Source organism: Penaeus vannamei, chromosome 9 (genome assembly GCF_042767895.1).
Source record: "Penaeus vannamei isolate JL-2024 chromosome 9, ASM4276789v1, whole genome shotgun sequence".
Taxonomy (NCBI): Eukaryota; Metazoa; Arthropoda; class Malacostraca; order Decapoda; family Penaeidae; genus Penaeus; species Penaeus vannamei.
In genome coordinates this window covers 42759910-42769873 of record NC_091557.1, presented here as the reverse complement: position 1 = coordinate 42769873, position 9964 = coordinate 42759910, and positions in this window count along the sequence as shown.

Genomic DNA, 9964 nt, shown 5'->3' with positions numbered 1-9964 from the left:
AGACAGATAGATTACAACGTATCCATCCCATTGTTAAGTGATTTTAGGATCAATTCCACAATTTGGCGCTGTGTTGACCTCATACGACCCAGGTGACCTGAGGACTGTGAACACGTGCGCCCTTTCTCATGGGATGAACACACACACGCACGCACGCACACACACACACACACACACAAACGCACACGTACATATGAACACACACACACACACACACACACACACACACACACACACACACACACACACACACACACACACACACACACACACACACACACACACACACACACACACACACACACACACATATACATATATATATATATATATATATATATATATATATATATATATATATATATATATTCATGTGTGTATAAACCTAGCGATGCATAAGAGAAAAAAAAATCTAATCATAACTTCCCGGTCACGAGAGAGGGAAAATAGCAGCTTCCCACATCCGCCAAACTAGCGCAAAATGCTAGCTTCCCCGTTTCCTTGTGTGACTAGCAGTTAGCGAGACAAGGGTGATACATGGAAATAATTCATTTGTACCGAAAGCTCTTTTTACTTTGAACACAAGTACAAACACAATCACGTGAACACAAAATTGAAAATGAAACTAGCCACAATGAGAATTGAGCTTCTTCTCAATTCTCATTGTGGCTAGTTTCATTTTCGTCTTTTTTTTCTACCCACGGTTCTTATTTTCGATGAATCATTAGCGGTGTTTGGAGCGGGATTTGATGGCTTTAATTATGGTATTAATGGGGTTTCTGGAACGGTTTCCAGGGAATATATATACGTGTAATTTGCCTCTTACTCTATGGGAGAAATTCGGACTGGAGCATCCCGGATATGCTGAGTAACTTCAGGTTTGGGCGAATTCAAGTGAAAATAACTTCAGGTTTGGGCGAATTCAAGTGAAAATTACCTCAGGTTTGGGCGAATTCAAGTGAAAATAACTTCAGGTTTGGGCGAATTCAAGTGAAAATAACTTCAGGTTTGGGCGAATTCAAGTGAAAATAACTTCAGGTTTGGGCGAATTCAAGTGAAAATAACTTCAGGTTTGGGCGAATTCAAGTGAAAATAACTTCAGGTTTGGGCAAATTCAAGTGAAAATAACTTCAGGTTTGGGCGAATTCAAGTGAAAATTACCTCAGGTTTGGGCGAATTCAAGTGAAAATTACCTCAGGTTTGGGCGAATTCAAGTGAAAATTACCTCAGGTTTGGGCGAATTCAAGTGAAAATAACTTCAGGTTTGGGCGAATTCAAGTGAAAATAACTTCAGGTTTGGGCGAATTCAAGTGAAAATAACTTCAGGTTTGAGCGAATTCAAGTGAAAATAACTTCAGGTTTGAGCGAATTCAAGTGAAAGTAACTTCAGGTTTGAGTGAATTCAAGTGAAAATAACTTCAGGTTTGGGCGAATTCAAGTGAAAATAACTTCAGGTTTGGGCGAATTCAAGTGAAAATAACTTCAGGTTTGGGCGAATTCAAGTGAAAATTACCTCAGGTTTGGGCGAATTCAAGTGAAAATTACCTCAGGTTTGGGCGAATTCAAGTGAAAATTACCTCAGGTTTGGGCGAATTCAAGTGAAAATAACTTCAGGTTTGGGCGAATTCAAGTGAAAATAACTTCAGGTTTGGGCGAATTCAAGTGAAAATTACCTCAGGTTTGGGCGAATTCAAGTGAGAATAACTTCAGGTTTGGGCGAATTCAAGTGAAAATAACTTCAGATTTGAGTAAATTCAAGTGAAAATAACTTCAGGTTTGAGCGAATTCAAGTGAAAATAACTTCAGGTTTGAGTGAATTCAAGTGAGAAAAACTTCAGGTTTGGGCGAATTCAAGTGAAAATAACTTCAGGTTTGGGCGAATTCAAGTGAAAATAACTTTAGGTTTGAGTGAATTCAAGTGAAAATTACCTCAGGTTTTTAGTGAATTCAAGTGAGAATAACATCAGGTTTGAGCGAATTCAAGTGAAAATAACTTCAGGTTTGGGCGAATTCAAGTGAAAATAACTTCAAGTTTGGTCGAATTCAAGAGAGAATAACATCAGATTTGGGCGAATTCACGTGAAAATAACTTCAGCTTTGAGTGAATTCAAGTGAGATTAACAGGTGTGAGTAAATTCAAACATGAGGAACTTCTCGAGCGGGTGAATGCAAGTAACTTCAAGGGGAAGTTATCCAGATGCGACGACCACCCGGCAGTGATTTCGTAGTCGTCAGATTTAAGATAAATTACTAAACTTATTTTCTGTCACAGTCAAGGAAAGTTATACCTGCCCAGGAAGACTGACAAAATACAATATATAATAAATCATGTAAAATACAATCAATCATAATAAAATGTATAATAAATCATATAAAATACAATCAAGCATAATAAAATATATAATCATATAAAATACAATCATAATACAATATATAATAAATCGTATAGACTTCAATCAATCATAATACAATTTATAATAAATCATGTAAAATACAATCAATCATAATACAATATATAATAAATCATATAAACTTCAATCAATCATAATACAATATATAATATATCATATAAAATACAATCATAATACAATATATAATAAATCATATAAAATACAATCATAATAAAATATATAATAAATCATATATAATACAATATATAATAAATCATGTAAAATACAATCAATCATATTTATACCTGGATACGTCTTATTTCGCTGCATTCGCGGACACTTTTCCAAGCATCCCGGAAAGATGGTCAAATACACACTTCTTGTTCCGACGCAAAATCACACGGAGGAATTCCCACATTACGTAAAATATATGCAGATCCAATATGTAGTCTGAGCTTGAGAAAAAAAAAATGGAATGTGGTCTCATCTACAGCTCGAGTTTAGCGTTTACCGAGAAAAAATTATGTTGTGGCATTATCTACAGTTTGAATTTAGCGCCAATAGAGAAAAATCTTATGTGGCTTATTTACACCATATTGGGGCTATATTACGCATCAAAAAACAAACAAAATCGGTCACAGGTGCGCAACAGAAACAAACAAAATCGATTCCTAGAGCCAATTGGAACTACAAACAATATCTATTACAAAAAGCGCATCAAAACACAAACACAACTGATGGAAAAGGTATTAGAAACACAAAATGGAAATACAAACAAAATCGATCGCAAAACACAGACAAACTCGATTCCAAAAGCGCATAAGAAGTACAAACAAAACTGATTACGAAAGTGCATTAAAACAAAAACAAAATCGACTGCGAAACCGCTCTAAAAACACAAACAGAAATATTCCGAAAAGCGCATTGAAAAAAACAACATTGACTCCCAAAGCGCATAAAAAAACACTAAAAGAAATAACCCGAAAAGCGCAGTAAAACCAAAACAAAAGCGATTCCAAGTGCGCACTGGAAATTGAAAACAACCACTCGCTCGCAGCTGAAGAAAGGCACCAGCAGGCAGGGAGAGGGCAAGGCGCAGGGCGACGGGGAGCTGTGGGCGGCGAGGGCGAGGGGGTTGTGTGAGCACTTAAGGTGGGTGGCTGAAAGGGCGCGGCCGGGCCCACTGCCTCAGCCTCGTGCATAGGGGCGGGGGCGAAACGAGAGGAAAATGCTGTAGGGGAAAGGCGTATAAATAAATTCCAGAGATAAAGCCAAAAAGCGATTCTAGTAAGGGGAACGACGAATGCAGGGAATTGAAGAGTAATAATAAAAATAATCAAATAAATAGAGAAAGAAAAAGATATCTAAAAATCGGCTTCAAAATAATGCACAAGTTTACGCCAGAAAGTGTTGCGCAACGGGTCTCTCTGGAGGATGTTGCGGTAGACGTCGGCAGTGTCGCACGAGAGACGACTCGAAATCACGGGACGACTTTCGCCATCTGGACGCTGACATTCCGAAGGGAAATTCTCGAAATGTAGGCAGCTATACGCGCCCATCACAGAGTTGTTCTTGCCACAGTGCCTGTGTGTGTCTCTGTCGCTCTATGTCTCTCTCTCTCTCTGTTTCTCTCTCTCTCTATGTTTCTCTCTCTCTCTCTCTCTCTCTCTCTCTCTCTCTCTCTCTCTCTCTCTCTCTCTCTCTCTCTGTCTCTCTCTCTCTCTCTCTCTCTCTCTTCGGTTTGTTTCTCCCTCTGTTTGTCTTTCTCTCCCCCCCTCTCTCTCTGTCTGTCTCTCCCTCTCTCTCTCTCTGTGCCTCTGTCTGTCTCTCTCTCTCTCTATCTTCACCAATCTGTCTCGTCCTGTGAACACACCCATCTATCTATCTATATCAATATATCTATATCTATCTATACATCTATATAATCATGCACTACTGTACATTAACAAATATCTTTATGCTTATAAATATATCTATTGTGCATTGTGCGTGTGTGTGTCTGTTTATCCCATGTGTGTGTGTAGTATATATATGTATACATTATACATATACATATATATATGTATGTATGTATATATATATATATATTCATATACATATATATATTCATATATATATATATATATATAAATATATATATACATACATATATATACATACATATGTATATACATACCTATGTATATAAATATATATATATATATACATATATATACATACATATATATATAAATATAAATATATATATATATATATATATACATACATATGTATATACATACATATATATATATATATATATATAAATATAAATAAATAAATATATATATATATATATATATATATATATATATATATCGTCTCTTATACATTTGTAGATGTAATATTATTTTTTCTTATTTTTATCTTTTTAATTCTCGCCGGCGCCGGGTGCGGGCCTCCTGCCATTCAGACCCCGAGCCCGGCCCCGCTGTAAGGAACCGCTGCTCCCCGATTTCTCCCGCTCGTCTTCGCTCGGACCGACTTTCATGAGGCGTTCCCCCATCGTCTATGGGCGCCTCTCCTTACGAATTCGTGGGTCTCGGGGCGTTCGTGCTGGGGCATAGAGGCGGGGCGCGAGGCCATGGGAAGGGCACGAGAGGGCCGGTTGAGGGAGAGGGCCACGGCACCAGTTGGCACCCTGTGAGGACTTGCCCCCTCCGCCTGCGTCCATACATTAGTATCTCCACAGAGATATTCGGTGCTTCAGGGCATCTCCCGACGGGGCTCGGGTACCGCCGTCAGTCGGAGCTCGAAGTCGCAGGCAACCCCTTCGGTGCGGGGCTGGAGCTGACGTCACGTGCAAGGCGCGACACCGAAAAATGGAATTAAAATGAAACATGGTAGTTAGGTCGCGGGGTAGCAGTGCCGCTGTAAGCTTGGCACCTGGTACATGGTTTGCGCTGACTCACTGCACACCTCTGACAACGCACGCCGCGCATTCACTCGCTCATTTCGCCGCGATTTGCTCTCCCGCGAGCGCTCCCACTGCGAAACGGCGCCGCGGCTTCTCTTCCGTAGACCCTCGCCTTTCCAATCAGGCGAATCACGGGCGCTTTCCTAACGCAGTAAGCATATATGAGCGTGCGTAATGAGAGACGGTGTAAGGCCGGGAAGTGGCACCACTGGCCGGGGGTTCGGATGCCAGAAACCACCAACGGGATCTGTGGTACCTGGTTGGCACACTTCTCCCTCGCAATCAACGCTATATTCCACCTTCTAGGTAAATAACGACACATGCGCTGCTTATTACGATCTCCCGGGCGTACGGGAAGGACTCCGATATAACAACAGACCCCGTAAAGCGGACTAGGTACCAGGTTGCACTCTCCGTCTCCTCTCACCTGCCAATGCCCTCTGCTCACGCTCAAAATTATAATAAATCGGGGTCTATGAATATGAGGCGCGTGCGTAAGATCTAAAAGTAATAGGCGTTTAATATAGATTTGGTTATCAGCTGTTGCAGGTATTCGCTCCGCTGAATCATAGCCCCCGGGTGTCTGCACAGAGCTTGTAAATTATCCGTCAAGGGAGGAAACTCGCATAAAATGAGAGCTTCGTGATCTGTCTCTGACTCCGAGGCGGCGCGGATCACATCAATATAAAAAATACTCTTATGAGCCACGGTGTTCGTCGTCAGAGATATGCCACTTGAAATAACCATTTAGAATCGTACGTGTGTGTGTGTGTGTGTGTGTGTGTGTGTGTGTGTGTGTGTGTGTGTGTGTGTGTGTGTGTGTGTGTGTGTGTGTGTGTGTGTGTGTGTGTGTGTGTGAATGCGAATGTAAGTGTGTCTGTAATGTCTGTAAAAAAAAAAAAAAATCCCCTTACATACACATAATAAATAAATAAATAAAAAAGATAAGAAAGACTGACTGACTCTCACAGCAGAATGATAAATCCCGAATTACATAAAATTGATTCAGAGGAAAATATGCGGCAACAGACTTCACTGACGTCTGCTAGATAATCTTCCTCTTTGAATTCTTTTGTTTTCCGCAATTTCACATACACAAAATCCTCCTGGCAAAACAAACACGTCTCTACGGTCCGCTGCTCTAAGGGCGAAGGTTGCCTGCTCGCTGACTACAATACCGACTTCTTTTACCGACAATTCAACAGGAATTTCCTATCATTTCCTTCGCTATCAGATTCTCTTCATATATACACATCATCCCTCTCTCAACACATCAAATAAAAAAAATAAAAAATAAGACTAAACTGACGTAAACAAACACCATTTTTCTCTCCCGTCGACTCATAATAAGGGAAAGACAGAAACCAGCCGGTGTAATGAGATCGTTCGGTCGTTACAATCGGCGGTCGTTGTAAAGGGACTTGTTCTTGACACCGTGACATGACAGACCAAAATGGACGACATCACCGAGTGGCAGTGGAAAAGAAAATGATCACCTCCGTTCGGTTTGTTTGCGTGAGTTGGTCCTCCTTGGATAAGGAGTTTGGGAAGGAACGAGGTGTGTGTGTGTGTGTGTGTGTGTGTGTGTGTGTGTGTGTGTGTGTGTGTGTGTGTGTGTGTGTGTGTGTGTGTGTGTGTGTGTGTGTGTGTGTGCGTGTGTGTGTGTTTTGTTTGTTTGTGTGTGTATTTTGTTTGTGTGTGTGTGTGTTTTGTTTGTTTGTGTGTGTGTGCGTGCGCGCGAGTATGTGTGTGTTTTGTTTGTTTGTTTGTGTGTGTGTGTGTGTGTGTGCGAGTTTGTGTATGTGTGTGTGTGTGTGTATGTGCGAGTCTGTGTGTGTGTTTTGAGTGCGGGGTTTTGAGGGCGAATATCTAACTGTTCTACTGTATTTAAAAAAAAAGTGATATCTATTTTACTGAAATGGTAATTAGCCTTCGATTTCTCTTGCGGTCGGGTCTGGCACAGAACCTGGAATGCCTCCGAAGAATGCTTTTGATATTCCAAACATCGGCAGTTTTTTTCCCATTTATTCTTAATTTTCATTTATAATTTTCGATTATTCTTCATTTTCATTCCAACTGATTTCCTACGCTCATTCCAATTCCTTCTTCACGCTCATTCCCACTATGCCTCATTCTCATTCCAAAGTGTTCCTCACTCTTATTCCAATTTATTCCTACTTAAACCTTACTCTTCAAGTCTTTCCTTAGTCTCATTCCAACCCATTCCTCGCCCTCATTCCAACCCATTCCTCGCCCTCATTCCAACCCATTCCTCGCCCTCATTCCAACCCATTCCTCGCCCTCATTCCAACCCATTCCTCGCCCTCATTCCAACCCATTCCTCGCCCTCATTCCAACCTACTCTTCGCCCTCATTCCAACCCATTCCTCCCCATTCCTCACCCTCATTCCAACCCATTCCTCGCCCTCATTCCAACCCATTCCTCACCCTCATTCCAACCCATTCCTCACCTCATTCCAACCCATTCCTCGCCCTCATTCCAACCCATTCCTCACCCTCATTCCAACCCATTCCTCGCCCTCATTCCAACCCATTCCTCACCCTCATTCCAACCCATTCCTCGCCCTCATTCCAACCCATTCCTCGCCCTCATTCCAACCCATTCCTCGCCCTCATTCCAACCCATTCCTCACCTCATTCCAACCCATTCCTCACTTCATTCCAACCCATTCCTCGCCCTCATTCCAACCCATTCCTCGCCCTCATTCCAACCCATTCCTCTCCCTCATTCCAACCCATTCCTCACTTCATTCCAACCCATTCCTCGCCCTCATTCCAACCCATTCCTCACCTCATTCCAACCCATTCCTCGCCCTCATTCCAACCTACTCTTCGCCCTCATTCCAACCCATTCCTCCCCATTCCTCACCCTCATTCCAACCCATTCCTCGCCTTCATTCCAACCCATTCCTCACCCTCATTCCAACGAGCTGAGGCTAACGAGCCCGGAGCTGCAGTCCCTCAAACTCACCACCACGAGACAAGCGACGCCCACGAGGCACGCACGCCCACTTAGCGTCGTCGTGGGCGTATCGCTGGATTAGCGCTCTTTTTTTAAGCGTTTTTGCGCTACTCGTGCAGACGTAGGGGGGGGGGAGTAGTGGGAGGGGAGGGGAGGGCGGAAGGGGGGTAGTGGGAGGGGGAAGGGAGGGTGGAAGGGAGGTGGGAGGATGGAAGGGCGGGTAGTGGGTAGGTAGGAGGGAAGGGTGGGAAGGAGGGTAGTGGGAGGGGGGGAGGGGAAAGGGGGTGGAGATGCGGCGCCCAAGGCCACGGGGGAGACGAGACGAGAGAGAGAGAGAGAGAGAGAGAGAGAGAGAGAGAGAGACAAAGAGAGAGAGCGAGAGCGAAAGAGAGAGAGAGAGAGAGAGAGAGAGAGAAGGGGATTTAAAATACAGCGGGAAGCGCGGCGACGGCTCTCCAGACGCGAGTCAGACTGCAGGACACATGAGCGCAAGCGGGCTGTGGGGGAGGGGGAGGGGGTGAGGGGGAGGGGAGGGAGAGGAGAGGGGGGAGGAGGGAGAGGAGAGGGGGAGAGGAGAGGGAGAGAGGGATGGTGAGAGGGAGGAGGGAGGCGAGGGGTGGGGATGGTGAGGGAGAGGAGAGGGAGAGGGAGAGGGAGAGGGGGGAGAGGAGGGAGAGGGAGGGAGTGAGAGAGATGGTGAGGGGGAGAGGAGAGGAGAGAGAGGGGGAGAGGAGAGGGAGAAGGGAGGGAGGGGAGGGGAAGGAGGGAGAGGGAGAGGAGAGGGGAGAGTGGGAGAGGAGGGGGAGAGGGTGGTGTGGGGAGAGGAGAGGAGAGGGAGAGGGGGATAGAGGGAGAGGGAGGCGAGGGGGTGGAAAGAGAAAGAGTGAGAGGGAGGGGGAGAGGGGGAAGGGTGGGGATGGTGAGGGGGAGAGGGAGGGGGAGGGATGGGGATGGTGAAGGGAGAGGGAAGGGGAAGGGTGGGTATAGGGAAGGGGAGAGGGGAAAGGTAGGGGTGGGGGGGAGAGGTGGGGAAGGGAGAAAGAGTGAGAGGGAGGGGGGAGTGGGGGAGGGGTGAGGATGGGGAGAGGGGGAGGATGGGGAGAGGGGGAGGGAGAGAGAGAGAAAGGGGAAAGGGAAGGGAGAGGGGGAGGGGAAAGGAGAGACGGAAGGGGAAGGGAGAGAGAGAGAGAGAGGAGGGAAGGGGAAGGGAAAGAGAGAGAGAGAGAAGGGAAGAGGAAGGGAAAGAGGGAGAGAGAGAGACGGGAGAAAGAGAGAGAGGGAGAGAGAGAGAGACAGCGAGAGATCCAGAGAGAGAGAGAAAGAGAGAGAGAGAGAGATAAAGAACGAAAGAGATCCAGAGAGAGAGAGAGAGAGGAGACGAAGAGAGACGAGAGAGAGAGAGAGAGAGAGAGAGAGAGAGAGAGAGAGAGAGGTGGATAAAGAGAGAGACAGATAAAGAGAGATAAAAGAACGAGATAGAGACAGAGAGAGAGAGAGAGAGAGGTGGGATAAAGAGAGAGAGAGAGAGAGAGAGAGAGGGAAGGGAGGGAGGGGAGAGGGGGGAGGGGGAGGGCCAAGTCGCTCAGCCGTGGCTCCGGTCTTCCTAAGCAGTCACTCGCTCGCTGGTACATGGAT